Source organism: Sphaeramia orbicularis, chromosome 21 (genome assembly GCF_902148855.1).
Source record: "Sphaeramia orbicularis chromosome 21, fSphaOr1.1, whole genome shotgun sequence".
NCBI classification, from domain to species: Eukaryota; Metazoa; Chordata; class Actinopteri; order Kurtiformes; family Apogonidae; genus Sphaeramia; species Sphaeramia orbicularis.
This window is the reverse complement of record NC_043977.1, coordinates 29,635,599-29,655,731: the sequence shown is the minus strand read 5'-3', so window position 1 is coordinate 29,655,731 and position 20,133 is coordinate 29,635,599.

Here is a 20,133-nt window from a genome sequence, read left to right as displayed (position 1 = left end):
AGCAACAAATACACAGCCTAATTATGGGATAATATTGGAATTAATATTAGGATGCTGTAAATTCGGGTCCCCTTTGAGTATTCTTGGAATCCTTTGTGGTTTGGGCTTACAAAAAAAAAAAAAAAAAAAAAAGATACAAATCAATAGCCTAGATATCAGCTGTGAAAAAATGTTCCCTCTATTTACAGGGTTTTCATGGGAATAAGTGAGCCCATAATGGCTTAACGTTATCTTAGTCGTTCATCAGTCCAGCACACAAACACAAAAGGCCGGGAGAGGAGTGGGATCCCCTGGGTGCGGCGCCCTGAGCGGCCCGCCACTGTGAAAGTCTCATATCTCAGCTCTCTAATGACTCGGTTTGATGTCTCTCCATTTATCAGTGAGCCCGCTTCACATCACTGCGGCTGACGCACAAGTCGAGGTCTCTCCCTTGTGCCATGAACTGCGCCTTTTGTTGTTAATAGACCTAAATCCTCTTTAAGACGCAAATCTGCGCTCCCAGTCGTGTGCCTCGATATAATTCAACAATAAACCGGCGTTTACAAGAAGCGCACGTGTGTGTTACAAAAAAAAAAAAAAAAAAAAAAAAAAATCCACCAACAGGGGCTCCTAAAATAAAAACTCAAAGAATTACGCACAGCTCCAACAGGACATATTCAGTTTTAATCCTTAAAAGATACTGTTTTTTTCTATTTCTTATAGTCACAAATTCCTATTAGTGTTGCATATAAAAGCACATTCACAGTGTTGGGAAAAAAAATCTCACTTTTCAGCCAAAAAATGTGAATGAATTTAAACTTTAACAATAAACGTGAAACTATATCTTTAAGTTGGCTTTAACAGCTCTTGTTTTAAGCTTATTTACTATTTCTTGTGTCAAAAAATATGCTCATTTGTAATAATAAAAGAAAACACACCACCACAGGGAGCGCATCTTAAATATGCACACCACTGAAAGCCTTCACGGCATCCCATTTTTACTTTTTTTTTTTTTTTTTTTTTTGCTTTTACCATATTCTATTTTATTCATTTTTGGGGGGGATTTGGTGCGTAACTGTAGATGTTTCAGCGCCTTCTTCCTCAAGGTTCATCAATGCCTGCTGTAATCTCATGGACTTGAAACATGTGGTGTCCAATCATCAGCAGTTTGGAGGAATATCAGAAGAAATCCAGGAGGGATGCTTAACGCACCGACGCGGGTGTCGCTACAGTTTAGTGGCCAAAAACTCTTAAAGGGGCCTCAATCATATTTTTTTTTTTTTTTTCACTTGTCGTTCATTACCCACCACAACGACACCCCGCCTCCCCTGCTGCACGGGGGCTCCCGGAAAATAATCCTGGCATGTTGTCTTTAATTATTTAGTTGTTTATTTATTGTCAGTATTGTTTTTTGTTTTGTTTTGTTTTTCTTGTTTTTTTACGCCAATGTGTTTGACCACAGGACTGACAAGAAACACAGTGTGCAGTAATTACACCCACACATGCAGATCTGTAACCCGTTAAATGAGAATTAAATGTCAGTATTTAAGGTATTATTATTATTATTATTATTATTATTATTATTATTATTATTATTATTATTAGTGTGGTGGTAATATTCACTGCACTTTATTATTTTTTGTTTGGTTTTTAATATAAGATACACTTCAGCTCCAAATCGTTCTGCACTTTTAATTTTAAAAAAATAGTATGTTGACTAATTTCTCATTTTAATTTCCAAATGTAGCCTATTCATCAGTGTTGATGCAAAAAGCTGTGTTGTTCTACATTTTTGCCACACAGATAATATCACTATATCCATAATTATGTGAGAAATATAAAAGCTACAGCTGCAACAATGAAAATTTAATATTATTAATCACTAAAATGAAAAATAAATAACCACCATACCTCAGCTGACCTATTGTGAAAAACAGTAATGCATTCTTATTTTTGACTCAAATGATATTTGAGAATTTCATGATAATTCCTTCAAGCAAAATTGGTTCCCAACATATATGTACAGTAAAATTCCAGCCTAAATGAGTCACTTACTGTCCATATCTGCTCAGCTATGCCCTGATCATCCATTTACTGCTAATTAGGTGCTGAGGAATCCCTTTTCTACCTGCTTGTGAAGGCTTTGGAACATTATCAAGACATCAGCAGACTTAAATGAGTCTGTGCTGGTTGAATAAGAGCAGAGGCACAGAGAGCGAGGAAGAGGAGGGGGGTGAGTGAAAAGGGTGAGGGAGGGGATAGAAACAGTGTGGAGGAGAGCGAGAGAAAGTGGAAGACATTCTGCAGCAATGGAAAGAACTGACTGAATTAAGACTCTGTTGCCCACACTGATCACACATCAGACTAGTTATGTGCTGTGTGTTAAATATTAGTATTGAACTGCATCAGTGCACTGAAGCTAAAGGTCTGAGTTCCTCTGGTTTTGCAGCTGGGTCCTGCTACAAACCAGATTTTAAGGGTATAAGCATAGCAGAATAGACACTGATTCAGCCTGTTTTCTCTGCCAGACTAATCCCTCATGTCCAAAGGGATGGATGATCCTAAACACAGATCCTAATTTATGGAAGCTTTCCAAGATTTTTTGCTCAATTACAACAAGTTTCATTTGCAAGTAACTAAGAATGTAAGTGAGAAGAGCTAAAGATAAGATAAGATAAGATAAGATAAGATAAGATAAGATAAGATAAGATAAGATAAGATAAGAGTATAAGTGTTGGAGCAGCGAAGAGCATGACATACAAATACATAATAATATGCAATAAATTAAAACTTTTTAAAATACCGCATAACAACAAATTAATTATAAGTGCATGTCTGCATCAATCATAGTGGAATAAATATAGAGAATGTGTTTCTACATGCACCCATGGTCATGTTTCTGCAAGATGCTTCTTTAAAATCACAATATATGACAGATGTGATTGTCTAAATGTTATACTTGGCCCCAAGAGTGCAGAAAAAGGTTGTAAAATTTGACTTAAAAAATAAAAAAATAAAAAAATAAAACAAGTACTGCAGCTCCAGCTTGTAATATAATTTCCATGACCATAAAGCTTCTTTTACAGTAGCGCTTATCTTCAAATATCATCATCTCATACTATAGGGACAGAGAGCAGCACAAAAATGCAATAAAGTGGTATACTTGAATTTGATTCAGCAATGCAGAGATACTGTACAGATGTGGTCCCGTACAGAAACAGAAAATTGGATTCTTCCCCTGGAAAAAAAGAGTTTGAGCCTGTCCTATGAGGAAGAAGACGATTTTAACTCCTAGTCATGTTAATGACAGTGATTGTGTGTTTGTTTATCAGAGTCCCCTGGCTTGTCTGCAGGGTGCAGGGATCTAGTGGTTGTTACATTGTCTGGTGCCTTCATTTAGGTCCTTTTCCAGTACTGCAGCGGTCCATGGAGACTACAGGCTGTTCTGTGTTCAAAAGCCTTGTCTGCCATCTAAATGAGGCTTTCGGGGCAAAAAAAAAAAAAAAGAAAAGAAAAAAATTCAACATGAAAATACCACAATGTGCTGAGCATTATCTTGCACTCAACTGGAATGTTTTGGGAATATGTTGGTTCTCTTTTTTGGATTGTTATTTTTCCCTGTGTATTCTCTAACTGCTGTCTTCCCACAGGGCATCGGGGCCTCAAGTTGAAAAAAAGGCATGAAATTGACATTATACTCTTAAATTCAGTGCAGATTTGCAGGGAAAACACAGTAATCCACTGACAATGCTTGAAAATCAAACACACACTTTTCTCTCTCTTTCTCTGTGAGTTGAACCTTGTCATTAATTACTAGCGTGAAATTACTTATTTTTATTTTATGCAAAGGAAACCAAGGTATTTTATCAAATCCTTATGAGTATTATGTTATACTTATGGCCAAAATCTCTGGGGAAATGCAACAATTTATACAAATCAATACTGTTCAAATAATTCATGACTGATCACATGGTATTTTAGCTTCTTACTTGCAGTAGAAAACCATGTTTTGTTTGGCTCCCAGTGGGCAACATGAAAGACCTGGGAGGAGGCGGGGAGAATTGGGAATGGAACTGGAAAGAGCGCATGAGGATAATAGGAGGACATTGATCATTTGGTGCACGAGAAGACAACTGAACCTGTGAGTAAAGGCTAACAAGATGCATCATTTATACATTATTTAGATGTGTCTGGGCCGTTTTGTTACATCAGGTTTGCATCATCAGCTTTGGAGGGGACACTACAAGTAGACTTGAAATGATGAGGGAGAAAATGATACTTATATAAGTTTCTAATTTTCTTTGCTCATCCACCAGCAGAAAAGACGAAAAAAAATACACAAGCAGAATAACAATCAGTTTGATGGTGATTTCAGTTCTTCTGTGATGTCCATTTGAAGTTATTATTGTGCTGCATGCATTGTGGGAGCAAATAAATCCTAATTTGGACAGTGTTAGTCAGTCACAGCTTGTAATGGAAATTAATTTTGTAAATGTGGAGATGGATCAAGTTCCCTCTTGGCAGGGGAACCATCCCACAGACATGTTAACAACGTCTTCAGAGACCAATGAGGCCCATTTACAATAAGTGTCTGTTTTAAGTCGCTTGCTTTGTGTGTGTATGTGTGTGTCTCACCACAGCAGGCTATAAGGGGTCCCTCTGGTGTCAGCCGGAGAGCGGCCATTTGAGGCAGACCGGCTTTTATGGAGTGATGTTACACTTTCTCAATCACACAATTAAAGCTTAGTCTGGAGCTAGAGAGAGACTGTCTTCTGTTCGTAGTGCAGAGAGCAAGAGAGAGGGAGAAAGAGGGATAGCATCTTTTACAGAGAGTGATTTATGTTGTGGCGTTGAGAAAAGAAGAGTCCTTGATAGATGACTTCATTACAATTAATTAACGGAGTGAAAGAGCGATGCAGACTGAGGAAAAGTGGCAAAGAGAGGCGAGACAGAAAGGGGAGAGAGTGGATATGTGAGGAGATTGAGGGATAAAAAAAGGTGAGCAAAACGTAGAAGAAGGAGAAAAGACAAAGGTAGGGTAGGAGAAAGGGTAAATGGAGACCAGATGCCAAAGATTAAGATGAGAATCAAGATGCATGAAGAAAAGGGTGGTTTCAGTATCCTGTGAGGTCAGTGTGTGTTCCTGAATTCATCCAGCAAGGCAAATCTGGACTTTCAGCTGCACACTCACACACACACACACACACACACACACACACACACACACACACACATAGAAACTAGAGCTGTCAAAATTTACGCATTAACGCAGATTAATCCATCATCATGATTAATCTGATTAAAAGTTTTAAAGCAATTAACCCATTTGCAGCACAGAATGACCCTGAACGTCTCTGCCAACACATTTCAGCCAGTTTGTCCAAGTAGAGTTACCGTCACACATGCACAAATGGGCAGTTGATCCGGTAGTGACAGGCAGCAGAACCAACCCAAAAAGATGGAAGACCATAAATAGCACATTGGTCCTCTGGATGGAAATATGAGGACAAAAAAACCCAAGTCGGACCAGTTGTTTCCAGTTGTTTTGTTGAAACTGTTGAAGGTGTTTAATAAACATGGAACGTGCATATATGTTCCCTTCTTTCTGGAGGTTGGTTTGCTCATACATAATGAAATGTGATTAACCCATAAAGACCCAAAAAACCACTGTTGACCAAAATAATCTACCAATATAAAATGCTTAATAATTTCTAATCTACTAATCCTATCAATCCGTGTAAGTAATTGGTGTAAAATACAGTTTGTCATCTTTTCATGGTCATCAGATATGACCCATTCGGACATTCAGAGACTCCGTAGTGAACGTGGAAACACCGTCATCTTCTACAACATTGATTCACCAGTAAAACCCATGGAGAATGACAAATGACAGTGGATAGAAACACTTGGTTTATGTTCAGTTAAAGATACATTTTATTGAAAAAGTCAGATTTTCTACATTTTTCTCTGTTACTGATATTATGACAATTAACTTCAGTCTGAGTTTTTATGAACATCTACAAGATCAGTGAATTAAAAATGGGAAAATACCAGATTTTTATTGAAGAAACGCAAAATATATTATAATACATTATAATAAGTGGTGATAATTTGCTTAAGAATAGTTAAATAGAGACAAAACTTCATTTTGGAACTCCTGGAAAAGTAACACTTGGTCTTTATGTGTTAATATTAGGGATGCCCCGATACCGATATGAGTATCGGGCATCGGCTCCGATACTCAGTGTGTGTACTTGTATTCGTACTCGTAAAAGTAATCCGATACAAATGCACCGATACCACTTACGGCCGTTTGACATTCACAGTTCAGTGCAGCAGGTACGCGGTGGTGGAATAATGTGTGGGGAGTGTGAAGAGTGTGGAGATTTTTCAAACTAAATGACGGTGATAAAAGTAACGCTGACTGCAAGTAACGTTAAAGACACAGACAGATACGGACGCAGCATTCTGTCCGTCCTCTGCGTACATTCCATCCGTTTTCCAGGTGCTGGCGGATGCGTACCCAGAATGAGAATGCCACTGGGAGTATGGAGCGGTGCGGACCACTGCCAGCAGAAATGAAAACGAAACTTATCGCTCATTTATCTTTTCTCTACCTGCTGAAACTAAGCTGTTAAACCTTACTAGTGAAAACGCTGCAATATTAGTATCACATTTGTGTTGCCTCTGTCGTCTCCATGTTTGTTATTACTGACTTTCTTCTTCTTCTCAAAAAACTTCACTTTTCTTTGTGGTATTTGTCCAGTATGGTTATTAAGAGCGGCGCCCCCTGGTGGATCAATTGACAAACGCTCATTCCAACACATTAAATGTCAGTAGCAGTACTTTTTTCCAGTCAGACTAATGACAACGACAATAAAGCACATTTACAAAAGGAACTAATAACTGGAATGGGATTATTAACTACTCGTATGGGTACTCGGTATCGGCAAGTACTGAAATGTAAGTACTCGTATTCATACTTGCACTTGGTCTGGAAAAAAGTGGTATCGGTGCATCCCTTGTTAATATAGATTAAAAATGAATGATATTTAATCGTGATTAATCCAAAATTAATGCACACCAACCCTGTGATTAATCTGATTAAAAAATGTAATCGTTTGACAGCACTAATAGAAACCCATGCAGCATACTGTTGTAGAGTATAGCTTCATGTACAACAACACAAACATACTATAGTTACGTGATAAGACTGATACTTTAAGCCTATGCACAGAGTTTTAGCCTTCCCACAGCAGGTTTACATCTAAATCTGATCCCCAAGCAGAACCCAACAGTGAAACCAGGTCCTACTAAAAGCAGTTGACCTGCTACATTAAGTTCAGTGGCCTATAAAGAGAGTGTATATATTATATGTGGGTGTGTTGCTGTGTCACAAGTATGTTCAGTGCAAGACTGATCTGACATGTGCCGCAGGCTGTGTCTGTTGGCTGAAGGCAGGCTTTGATGGGCAAAATCACAGCCTCTTTTCGATCAGACATGTCTATCATCTCATCCCTTTGAATTTCTCATTTTTCCCTCCAAAGAGACAGAGGCCAAAAACCTGACTGAGTCAACCAGGGTCCACTTTTCACAGAACTCAAACCCGATTAGATAGTTATGAATGGATTATTTAGACACGAAGCACAGGTAAGAATGGCATGCTAAATTTTGGACTTGTCAGTATGTGTTTTCCCGTGACATCTGTGGGACAGAGAAATGTGTAGAAAGACAACTTTATAGGCCTGGATGTAGATGAGTGGTCTAAGAGAGGCCAGATGCACATATAAGGGAAGCTGAGATAAAGTAAACCAGATGTTATTCCCATGCACAAATGCAATATATGTACATGTACGCAATTCCCTTGTATGAGACACATGAAGATATGAAGTGAAAACATATATGTGCAAACTGTATGAAACCGAAATCACACATAAAATAGTTTAATGTATCTGCTTACACATGTAATAAATATGTCCAGAAGATGTATGTACGCTGTAATATTGTGTCATCTTATAGTTAACATATATATGGCAAAATAACTCATGATATAGGGTCATATATATATGCCGTATATTTGATTTCCAAATGAGTTTTCGAGGCATATGTTTCGTGAATATAATCCCTGTTTCCAGGATTGACCAGCTGACCAGTGAATAAAGACAAAACTTCAACTAGAATGTCATGGGCAATAAATTTTATAACCATAACTGATATTCAACCCTTTTTGTTATTTTTGATTGTATGTTTTGTCGATGTTGTTTCATGTGTTAGTAAAGTGGACAGTGGTTCACAGCCTCTCTAGACAGTCATTACAGCCTGCCAGTTGATAGCTCAGTGAGCTGCTGTAGGCAGAGAGCACCTGTCACTATTCATCCATCCATCCTCGTCTGCCTTAACACAGGACTGATGGAAGGAAGAAGACCCTCAGAAGCCTCTCTGGCTGAGAGCAATAATTAATCAAATTACCAATCAATTTAATTGACATATCTAATCTATAGGTGCAGGCACCACAGATGTGATGCTGAAAAAAGTGTCATATTAAATATGGAATGTAACAAATTTGCAGTGATTTTTTCTGTTAATTACATCACCCTTCTCATCCCTGCTTGCCTCCCTTCTTTCACCTCATCCGTACATCTCAGCTCAGATGGATTCGGGCACCAAACACATGGTCACATGACATGGATGGGTAATCAGTAGGTATTAGTGCGTGTTAACAACCCCTAAGCTGAAAGAAGATTCCCCTTGCGATATTAAAGAGATAACACAGCAGAGGAGCAAAAAGCAAATGGCCCTAAGCCTCCAGCTATGCTCCCCTCCAAAGTTGTTTTCCTGGAAAATTAGGCGATTGACTAATGGCGTAAATGCCGTTAATTACCAGCACCAGTACCCCAAACAGTCGTCTCTGCCTGTAACTAATAAGAAATCAATTAGCTAATGAATTGGTCATTAACTGAAAAGCTAATCTTGGCCGAGGTATTTTTTAATGATTATTTTTTGCCTATGATCCTGGCTAATTGCCGTTGTCATACGGCGCTCTCAGCTTTCAGCATGCCTAATGAAGCTTCATTAGATCATAACTGGCACTCTTGGAAGATTCGCAGGCAAACCTGCTTCCCAATTATTTTTAATTGCCACACATTCTGCACAAACAAGTGCTGCTGCACCTTGCGGAACAGGAGAACTCAGGCTGGCTGTGCTATGTTGCCTTCATGACTTCATTTGAAGCGATTAGAGCGTGGGGCAGGGTCGTCGCAGAGCTGCTGTTGTCTGTGGTGGATTTAAAGAGCCCATCAGCTCAAACTGCTGGGCTCATTGTTGCGCTTCCTTCCTCACTTTGATTTGGGCTGAGCAGAAAAGCTGCTGCTTCCAACGTGGCTGAACTGGCTCTGTGTTGCCCGTGTGCACAGACACTGACGGACGCATTATGTCTGCTAGCAACACACACAGACAAAGAGAGACTGTTTAACTGGTAATTCTGTGCAATTACAAAACAAGACAAACACAAATATATAAACACACACACACACAGCGCCTGCACCACCGTACCTGTACATGTGTCAGCTGACAAAAACAAAGGAGAGAGAGCATCCCTCCTGGGCATGAATAATTAAGAAAAGACAAAAGAGCGTTGTTTTTTCTTCTTCCTGTATCTCCTTCTTTTGTGTGTCTAGTAAACCCCAGTGTAGTGTACTCTGAGTTCCTCACTAATAAGATGGAGGATCATTCTCTCCATGGTGCTCACACAACACATGTTTCCAATCTGACCCTGTACAAGTATCTCTCTCTAACGTGAAGAGGCTTGTGGTGAAAACACAACTGCTGAAACTCTGTCAATCCTGCTGATGCATTTCGACAGTTTATTTGCCTTTTCCTCAAACATCAGATCTTTTCTCTACCATTGTTTTCAATGACAAATACAAACAATACAGCTTCAGTGGCACATGACTGAAACGCTGTTTTGTTTAGCTGCTACAAGAAAAGAGAAAAATGATCCAAAATCAATTCTATTCCCAAAACAAAGTCTGTGCGTTTAATTCTCAGTCATAATATGTGCAACTCAATTAAATTTAAAAGGAGCCACACAATGGTTTAATCCACCTGCTCTGATAAAGATAATATAATATCTAGACTGTTCAATGATACAGTTATCAGTTTAATCACAGTACAGTTTCTTGGCAGCAAGTCTCTCTAAACTCCAGGAGAATAATTTTGGAGCCACAGTCTCTGATTTGCAAGAAAAGTGAAGCGTCTCACACCAGGTGTCTTTGTGCACATGTGTGTCTGTCTGCATGTATGCTTGCATGTGTGTGTGACACATGCCAAGACAAGAGGCTGGGTCTATCCACGAACACACTCAAGTTTGATGGTGGATGCATGGCGCTCCAGATGTCTATCAATATTTAGCAGTAAACATCCCAGACAGGCGGGCGACACGGCACCTGAGAAGATGAGGTGGTGCAGCCATGAAATGTTTAACTGGTTCAACAGGAAGGTAAAGGCTCTCTGAAGCCAACAGGGCCAGGTATGGTTTCTAAACCTCACTGTCTAACGCAGTTGGAGCAGGATAACATGTCTTAAAATGAACAAATATTTGGCAGATATCGTACTTTGCTCGTATTTTGTTGTTTTTTGCTTTTTCAAGAATAGCTCATTATTTAGAGTTTTGTTTTGTTTTTTCCCATGGGAGCAAAAATTGTGTCTATTAATCAGTTTATTGTAACTAAAACCATTTTCTAAACAGGGGAATGGTAAATGACTATCAACAAAAAGCACGAAGACATATACCAAGAGAAATGTAGAAGATATGAAATGTAAGTGATGTTTACAATTTGTAAATAAGAGACAACATATCAAGCTCATGGATATGTATGAAAAAAAAATGTTTGAACATATTGAAAGCTGCATATCAACCCTTTAGGCGCCTGAGTTTTTTTTTTTTTTTTTTATATTCAATTTTGATTTCAAGATTTCAGAAAGCTTAAAGGATTTATAATGGTGCTTAAACGGTTAATAAAATATGACCTGAACATAATGTACAGATGTTGTTAAACAGCTTAAATATCAACTACTGGGCAGATAACCTTAACACAAAGTTATAGAACAGTACTCAAAGAAGCAGGGCTGACCAGCATTTCTATTTTTGGTGGTTTATTAGAGCTGAAACAGTTATGATATGGAATTATTTTTTCCCAAAAATTGTTGTGCAATAAAGCTGAAAAGTCCAAAAACTTATTGCAGAGTACACTAGAGTACACTTTACACTAATATTAGGGCCCCTTTATGATTTCAGAGGAAAATATTGATATATTTCCATCATTCTAGTATTCCAGATGTTCTTGTCTAACAATATGTCCACTTATACTTTTGTTAAATATGTAATTCAGGTTGATTTCTCTTTTACAGATTGTTGTTCCTTAAGGGTTTGTTTTTGCAAAAATGATCACTTTGGTCAGTATTCATAACATACATTACACTTATAAAAATAATCTGATGTAACCTCAATGTAATCACCAATTGCTAAATGTACGTTCAGCATATTTTTTTTCTCTGTAACTGTAACTAATTACAACCGTATACATTTTCTAATTTAATAGTGGTATATGTAATTGTCACTCCTCAACGCTACATGTAACATTTGCTGTATTAAACTATCAAAATAAATACACTGCTGCTCATAAAGTTGGAAATGATTGTGACAGTGTGATTTATTTCATAAATAAAGTGTAACTTGGACTCAGCATGTAATCATTGCACCGGGTCAAAGGTGATTTCTGATGTGTACAAATAGGAATAAAAAAAATGTGTCTGACAACAAAATTACTCCAACTTTATGGGCAACAGTCTACAGTACATCCAAACTGTCTATATTTCTATGACTAAACACTGTTTTGCAGCTTTCTCTTTTGAGTCTAAACATACACACATGGGCATGCACCCATTCACACACTCAAATCACATTACAACACATCTAATTGAAGTTTATGATGCAGAGGCGAGCATATGCTCATTGAGCCAATTGAATCATTAGAAAAGCACACAGTAGGCCGAGGACCTGCCAGAACTGCAGCTGAGGAAAATATGTGAGGGCCTGCATTCCCTGTCCAAGCCTGTTAACTGTGATGAAACATGTAAACACACGAAGACAGACACACACTAGAACACACATTTCACATGCAGTAGGACATTCTTCCATTATGCAAATCCCACTTTAGGTTATGTGGTTGTAGCCAGGTCTTTGCCCTGATATCCTCTTGCACCTTACTCCCTCTGCCAGAGAGTCAGTTGAGCTCTGACATCCGCACACGTTCACACATTCTGTCTCACATCGGGCCCTGTGGTGAGATGCTCCTTGACCGGCCTTGATCCACAGAGGAGAGAGTAAGTGGAGGGGAAGTAAGATAGACAGGAGCAAAGACAGCCCGTCAGAGTTAAAGGCAAACAGACATTAGGCTTTCCAGAGCTGCAGTTGCTCTTTCTGACTCGCCTCGGTTCCACACTTTATAAAATTTACATGACGCATCAGAAAGGCCACAAGAGCCTCTTTGATTGTGGAACTATGCCTGAAAAATACATCAGTCACCATCTTTTCTAGTGGAGAAGCTGAGAGACAGAATGAAAATACACTTGGTGCATTCACACTCCCTCTCACACTTACATTTGCAAACAACATGGCACATGCAAAGGCAAAAAAAGACAGAGTCATAGACAAAACACACAGAGACGCACATTTACTTGCATCTTCCTCCTTCACCCTGTGCGTCTGTAAAACAGTGGGATGTAGCTCCTCAATGTCATTTCTAATTGCTGTGATCTAAATGTATAAGAATTGATGGTGCCTTCCACCAAATGCTGTTATGGGGGACCTGGTTTGTTTATTTAATGAAGCCAGTGTCACAGCGGATCTGCGTCCTTGCCTTTGGAAACGGTGGCAGGTGTTGGTGGCAGATTTCCCTCAAACAGGGCCACTGAATTAACAAATCAAATTAACATAACACTGGCGTCAGATCTGGGGGCCTGTCTCTCTGGCACTGCTGTCCCTGTAGTTCGCCTGTATGGATGCTCCCCTCTTGTGTCCAGATGTCCCCACAGTGCCAGCTTCCTCTGCCCAGAAACCACTGAACTGGGCCCAGGCTTGGATGCAAAAAAAAAACAAAAAACAAAAAAACAAAACTCCTGGACAAGGACAGAGAATTTTCCGTGCCACTTGAACAAAAGTTGGTCTTTGTAAATGATTGTTACAAAACACCCTGTTACACTTTCCTTACTTGTTGAATTCTGCCATATGGTTTCTGTTTGTGACAGATGAAATGTGGTAGTCTTGTGGTGATAATGTTCTGCAAAACAGGAAGTGAGAACTTAACTCATCTGACGTTAAGACTGTGCGCTGAAAGACACTGGGGCTATTACCGGTGGGAACTTTGCTGGAACATAGTTTTTCTATTCATTTTTGTTTTACGGCCTTTTGTCCACATGTAAATGTAGTTTTAGCTAACTGAAACTGTTAACATGTGGACAGAGGAGAGAGAATTTTTGACCCACTATGACTTTGTACATAAATTGATTTGTACAATAAGGAACAGAGATGAAATAGACTGAAACAATCCCTGCACATATGATTCCCATTCTTCATTATGACATTGTTTGTAGACTTCTGATGGGCCAGCATGGCTTTAAAGGAAGTCTTCTGATGGAGTAACTCTGTCACTGCATGTCTATATCAGTCGGTATCCTCCTCCCATCCACTATCATGTTATCATTCTGACTATATGAAAGAACAACCACCTCCAAGCTGCAGCTACAGCCTGAAAATGGACAGTTTTGACAAAGGCACATGTCTTTTTTTTTTTTTGCGGGAATGTAGTTATTTTAATATCATGGCTTGCTTCCTCACATGCAAATGCTCCACCAAAACAAGTTCTCTATTTTCCAAAAACGCTGTCACTGCATCGTGCATTTAGCGCTGCCCAAGATGAGTTTAATGTTTTTAAAGAAGTAAGAGCAGACCAAGAAGGAACACAGCCATGTAGCTCTGTGAGAACTACACCTTAGTCAACTTACAACAAATTTATTATATAATATGGTAGGTTAATAGTAAATATTATTTACATGGAAACTCCTAGTTATTCCCACTCAAGCATAATTCTGAAAACAGATAAAATAATACATTAAACTTTGTGCTGTAAATCATGGAACCAGCTTCCTGCAGATGTAGCGTGGCCTTTCCAAAAATAGGCTGTATAAATACCTCTCCATAAACAGGGTTTCTGCAGGTACCAGCAAATCTAATTTAATGCTTTTTAATGCCCTTTTTAATGCCATTTTGAACAAATTTAATGTCCATGTCCAACTGCAGATACAGTTTTACATATAGTTTAATGTTTCAGCAGGCTTTAACCAGGTTCTGAATAGTTCCTCCTCCAGTCACTTCTGCTGAAACTTGGATTTTAACACTTGTTCCGACATTTGCTAATATTCCCTCCGTTCTTTCGCCACGGAATGAACACGCTCACAGCACATTGCATTCCAAGCATCTGGTGTTGTGACTTTGTGCATTGGCCATAAACAATAGCCAATTAAAGCTTTCTGCCTGTCAATCATCACATTATACTTCCGATCAAAATTATTAAATGTTTATATAATCAAAATAAATCGTGAATAACAATGCTTTTTTCCATCAAGTGTAATTAATTTTTTAATGCCTCTGGACATCAAATTTAATGCTTTTTAATGCCATTTAAGGCCTTTAATTTTCACAAAATCTATTTAATGACTTTTAATGCTTTTTAATTTGATATTTGCGTACACTAACACATTTGCTGAAATAGAAATCTAAATATTGTGAATAAATATCTGATAATAATATGTGAAACAAATGTATTTTTAATGTGCATATTGTCTTACTGTTTTGAATTCTGTGTTGTTTGTTCTAGTGTGGTAGATTTACTGTGTATCCTACCATAAAAATGTCAATAAAATTATAATTTGGATACATTTTACAGCTGCATCAATTCCATCCAAGCCAGTCATCAGTTTCTCTTTCATTGTGGTTTAAGTGTATAAATGTTGTCACTGGTCCAGATGTTGCAAATCCATCTGCAGTGTACTGACAGGCAGTAAATCTAGCCCAATGCATTGTATTTTATGAACAATTATATTTTTGTAAACTCATAATGTACAAAGTAAAAGTCCAGATGACATATAAAGTGAAACAATATTTCCCTGGAAAAGATAGAAGGGAGCAGGACTATGCAGTTGAGTGAATTTGGATCCTGCTGCTCGCAGACGTAATGTAGCTTCATGGAAAGCAGAAGCATCTAAACTGACTGTAAACTGGCTGTCACAGTCATTTACGGCCTCCGTATCCATCGACCTGATGTTATGGATGTGCTGGCAGCACAAACAGAGTCAGCCCAGAGACTGTCTCCTAGTGTTAAAAACAGTTAGCAGCATTTAGCCATATTAAACAGAATATTAATGGATTTGGAATGAGACTACCGCGTACCATTAAAACCTCAAAGTGAGTCGATATGCAGATATAAATTCCATTACCTCCATTTACCTTACCTTTTATTCACTCTTTGACAGGAGTAAACAAAAAGCAAAGAGCGTGAAATGAACGCCTCTCTTTTCCAAAACATTGACTATTACAGGTAAAACTGATTGTGACGTTACATTTTCTAATCACCTAATCTCACAGCAGACTGCCTTTGCCAACTACACTTCAATGACACTACCTGTCCTGAGGAAAACATTTAGAGTGAAGGCACACGTCCGACTGACTGAATGTCAAATACGCCGTCACAAAATGAAGCTGGACACTGGAGCTCAAGTCAGCTGCGTGTGGTAGAAATGACACGAGTTGTGATGGAATGCAGAAAGAGTTCTTATTCATAATTATTTGTTTCAATCCTCCACAAAACATCCCTCTACAGTAAGAGGATGCACAGTGACGGCTTAGAGAGTTATGCTAATGGATGTGTACACTGACAGCGGATGGCTCAGTCAATCATAAACACCTCTTATCTCATAATCACAAGCCAGAAGCAGGCCAGGGATGCCTGCTAGATACACTGACAAACATAATGATCAACAATCACTGACGATATACAACAAACACCAGCTCCACACATGCCGGCACACGCTTTCGGTGACACAAACGTGACAGAAGATTAAAACTCTGAAATCTGTCATCGTTGCTGCAGTTTTAGACTTTATTTTAGAGGTAAGCAACTAGAGGAGATCGTCTGCATTTAATGACAAAAGAAACCCCAAATCAGGTGCAAAAATGAAAGTTTGCTGATCCCTTTAACAAAGGAATACCAAATCTGTCAAAGTACTCTCCAATTCCCTGCTGTTGAGACTTTGGGGGGAAACACAGCAGCAGCCACAGTGCCTCCCTCAGCTCTGTCCATTTCCATAAATGCTGCTGGCTGTCTCACCTACACCAGAAACACTGCTAGGCTAAATGCCCTGGCATATCATTTCCTTCTCTCTCTCTCACCTATTCTGGACCAAATGTTCATTACCATGCAGCCTGCCTCGGAGAAAAAGAAGGAGAAAACGACGACGAGTACAGAGCTGAGATCATTGACAGCTTGATGTGACGAAGGTCAATTGAAATAACAGGTTTTTGTGTGTTTATATTCTAAATGGGCCACTTGTGTCGGCTGTTCTTGGGTTTCTGCAGAGAGGCGAAGCTGGGGAGCTCTGTGGCTATAGGGCTGTGTTGAAACTGGGAGGCCCACACACACATACACACACACACACACACACATGCATGAACATACTCTCACTCACTCACTGTAATGAGCAGGTTATGCTAAGGCACAGGCTGCTAAAATCTGTAATTATAATCAACCTCTCTCTCCACCTCTACCGCTCCCCCTCATCTCCATCTCCCTTCCCTCTCTCTTTCTTTTTTCTGTCTACATCAGTGAGCAGGCATCAGGGAATCCTTCACTAAGCACTGGAGGTAATGAGTTTATTGATTAACATGCAGAGATGAAGCGGCTCTCTCAAATTAGTGTTGTTTTACATTATTAGATGGACTCAGGGCACTTCAGAGTGATACAAGACCATTACCTCATCGCAGCCCCAAAACCCACATATGCATTACTTAACATTAGCAGGAAGCCTTTGCCAAACTGCATGCAAGGTGTTTAGAAGCTTCCTTGGTTTACGTAAGCTGTCTTTTACTAAATGAGAGTTTTAATAAAAGAGAGAGTTGTACTTTTTGATGAATGCCTTCTTCAGTTTTAATGCTGGATTTTGTATGCAGGTTGGGTGTGGACTCCGTCAGACGACTGGCAGCTCCGCATCTGGTAAACCATCTGGATGAGGATGATCACATGTGACCCACATAACTGGTGTGTGACCCCACTCGCTGACACGTCTGAGTCCTACATGAACTGCATCAAAACTTATAAGAAGCAGCGGATGATTGTGAGGATGGGTTTGGGAAGCGGAATGCAAAGCTCGAGTTACAGCACTTTCTGAATCCATCAGACCTTCGCCTTCCAGAAGTAGTCTGACGTCTGCTGAACTCTTACTGCTAAACTGAGGTAAAAGACTGGGTGTCACAATTTTTCTGACATCGACATATTCATGAAGGAACAAAGTTTTTAAAATGCAGTGTATTTAAAACAGGTCAGTTAAAAAACAAGATTTGGGAGTTATGTTCATTCAGTTATTACCTCCTCCATGATCGGTCTGTCTGTCAGTCAGTCACCAGGACACATAAAACCTACTGCCTTGAAAACTGGTGGACATCGAACAAGAAAGAATTAACTATAGCTTAAGGGACACGTCTCGCAAAAGGGCCAGATTTTTCCATTTAACATTGATAGGTTTATACCTGACATCTAAACAGAATTGCACCTTGGTGGAAGTATAAGCTTTCTTTATGTTCTTCTAGTCTATGTTTGCATTTGTGATAAAATGTGCCTGGGTTTACTGTTTCACTTAAGTCTACTTTTAGCAGAATTAAGTTGAGCACAAAATATTTAACCACCAGAAAAGTAACCCAATACTTAAGAGCATTTTGGGCTAGAACTGGGTCAAAATTCCGAATGAAAGTACCTCTGCATCATCATCCATGCAATATTGTAAGTCTTTATATTAAAACTTTTTTTTTGTAAGCCTGAAAGCCTAAAATATAAATGCTTAAACCTTAGAGGCCTTTTGACACATATTGCACCTCAAATTGTTTCAAGAGCCAGTTGTTCTGCAATACGCCCACTGGTGGAACCTACCCTCTATGAATCAAGTCATTTTAAGATGTGTGGTCAGTTATCACATTTGTTGAAATTAGGCCAAAGCCAAAGATTAAGGCACTTGTATGAGCTGCAACTTCAAACCTTTTTATTTCACATGTGCAGTTCAATTCAGTTTTTCAGAAACACCTCATAGATTTGCCACATGCAACCATTTCAGCCAAAAGGTAAGGCCCAAAAACTCAAATGTGCAATAAGGTTTAACAAATATGACAAGTGTTAGCAAGTCTTTGGTTTGCACATATGACATATTAGAAAAATATTTTGGAAATTCAGTGTAAATCTGATGTATGCCATCAAAGATTCTGACAAACAGATATGGTCCCTGAATCTGTTGAGGCCTGGTCCTAAAGTGAAGTGACCATCAGTGGACTGATCTTAGATAAATGCGTTCATCAGTGACAATGACCATGGTATCCTCAAAGTGTCCCTCCTCCTGGACGCTGACATTACCCATCAGCCTTATATGAGTCAGTTGTAGCATGACCCCCAGCCTGTTTTCAAAACAGCCCCCCAGAAAGCAGACAAACACATGAAAACAAATCTGTTTAAACAGCCTGTCATGTACTCTCATTGTATCACAGGCTCATCCTGTAGGAAGGTTACCTACACTCACCACTCAGTCAGAGGGGAGTCCCTCAACTCAGGCTTCCCCCTTTGCCACCTGGATACTTCCTCTGAAGGTTCCTGGTGTGCTGCATGTCAGAGGCTCTATGAAGATACCAGCAAAAATGGCAGAGCAAAGAAGTGGCGTCAATCTCTCACCGCTGGTGCCTCTCTCTCGCCACTTTGATGTGATGGCTGCTCTTTGCTTTGTGATGTGGAGGAGCTGTCAGATTAGTGGGCCTGTCACGGTAGTGTCTGCTTGTCTGTTGGGCTTGACAGAGCCTGTGATGGAGCTCAGACTAAACAAAAGGGTTATCACCTTCCCTGTGCTCGGCCGTACTACTCTTTTATATTTAGGATGAAGGGAGGAGAATACTTCCGTCCTCCATGCACATAGATGAGGGGGAGGAGAGCATGTCACCCTTCAGCCACCATCAAAAAGATGCGAGTGGGAGGAAAAAGCATGCAGTCGCTAATCTGCATCTATCTGCATATACATACTGTACATACTAGACTTGAACAATATGAGGAAAATCTGTGTGATGCATATTAATATTGTCCAATATGGTGATGACAATATGAGACGTGATGAATAAACCAACTGACCTAAAAACTGTCAAAGGGGTCACTGTTTTGGCAACAGAGAATATCACAGTTGACACAACAGATATATACATATATTTTTGCAAGATTTCTTACAACATGAAAAATTAATTTAACTTAAAGATTAAGAATAAGTTTTTTGTTTTTTTTTGTTAAATCAAAATTGAATATGCTTCACACTTTTATCAGTAGAAAAAAAATAAGGGTTGGGGTTACTAATCTAATAAGAGAACCAATTAAAAACAATGCTGATTATTTCACTGTATATGCATAGAGTTAAATCATCTGTAATTCCTCTTATCCTTAATGATGTTGTGCTCAATTTGTCCCAGCAGCTTTGCTCTTTACTGACTTGTGTTATCCAGAAATCTGAAAAAAAAAAAAAGTATTCCTGCATGATGAAAAGATGCAAAGGAAAAGAATTAACACTATATTCTACTGAGGGGTAAGGGCCACAGAAGTGACACTAATTTAAGTATCTTAAAATGCAATACCACCAATATCCACTAGGTGCTTTCTGTAAAAAAGGCACCATAGACTTGTCTTGAATTTCTTTTCTTTCTTTTTTTTTTAGTAGTTTTTATAGCCTCATTTATTTTGATCTAGTGCCTGTAATACATTTTCTGGTGGTTTATCTTTTCTATAAGTTTTTACAGATAACAGCAGG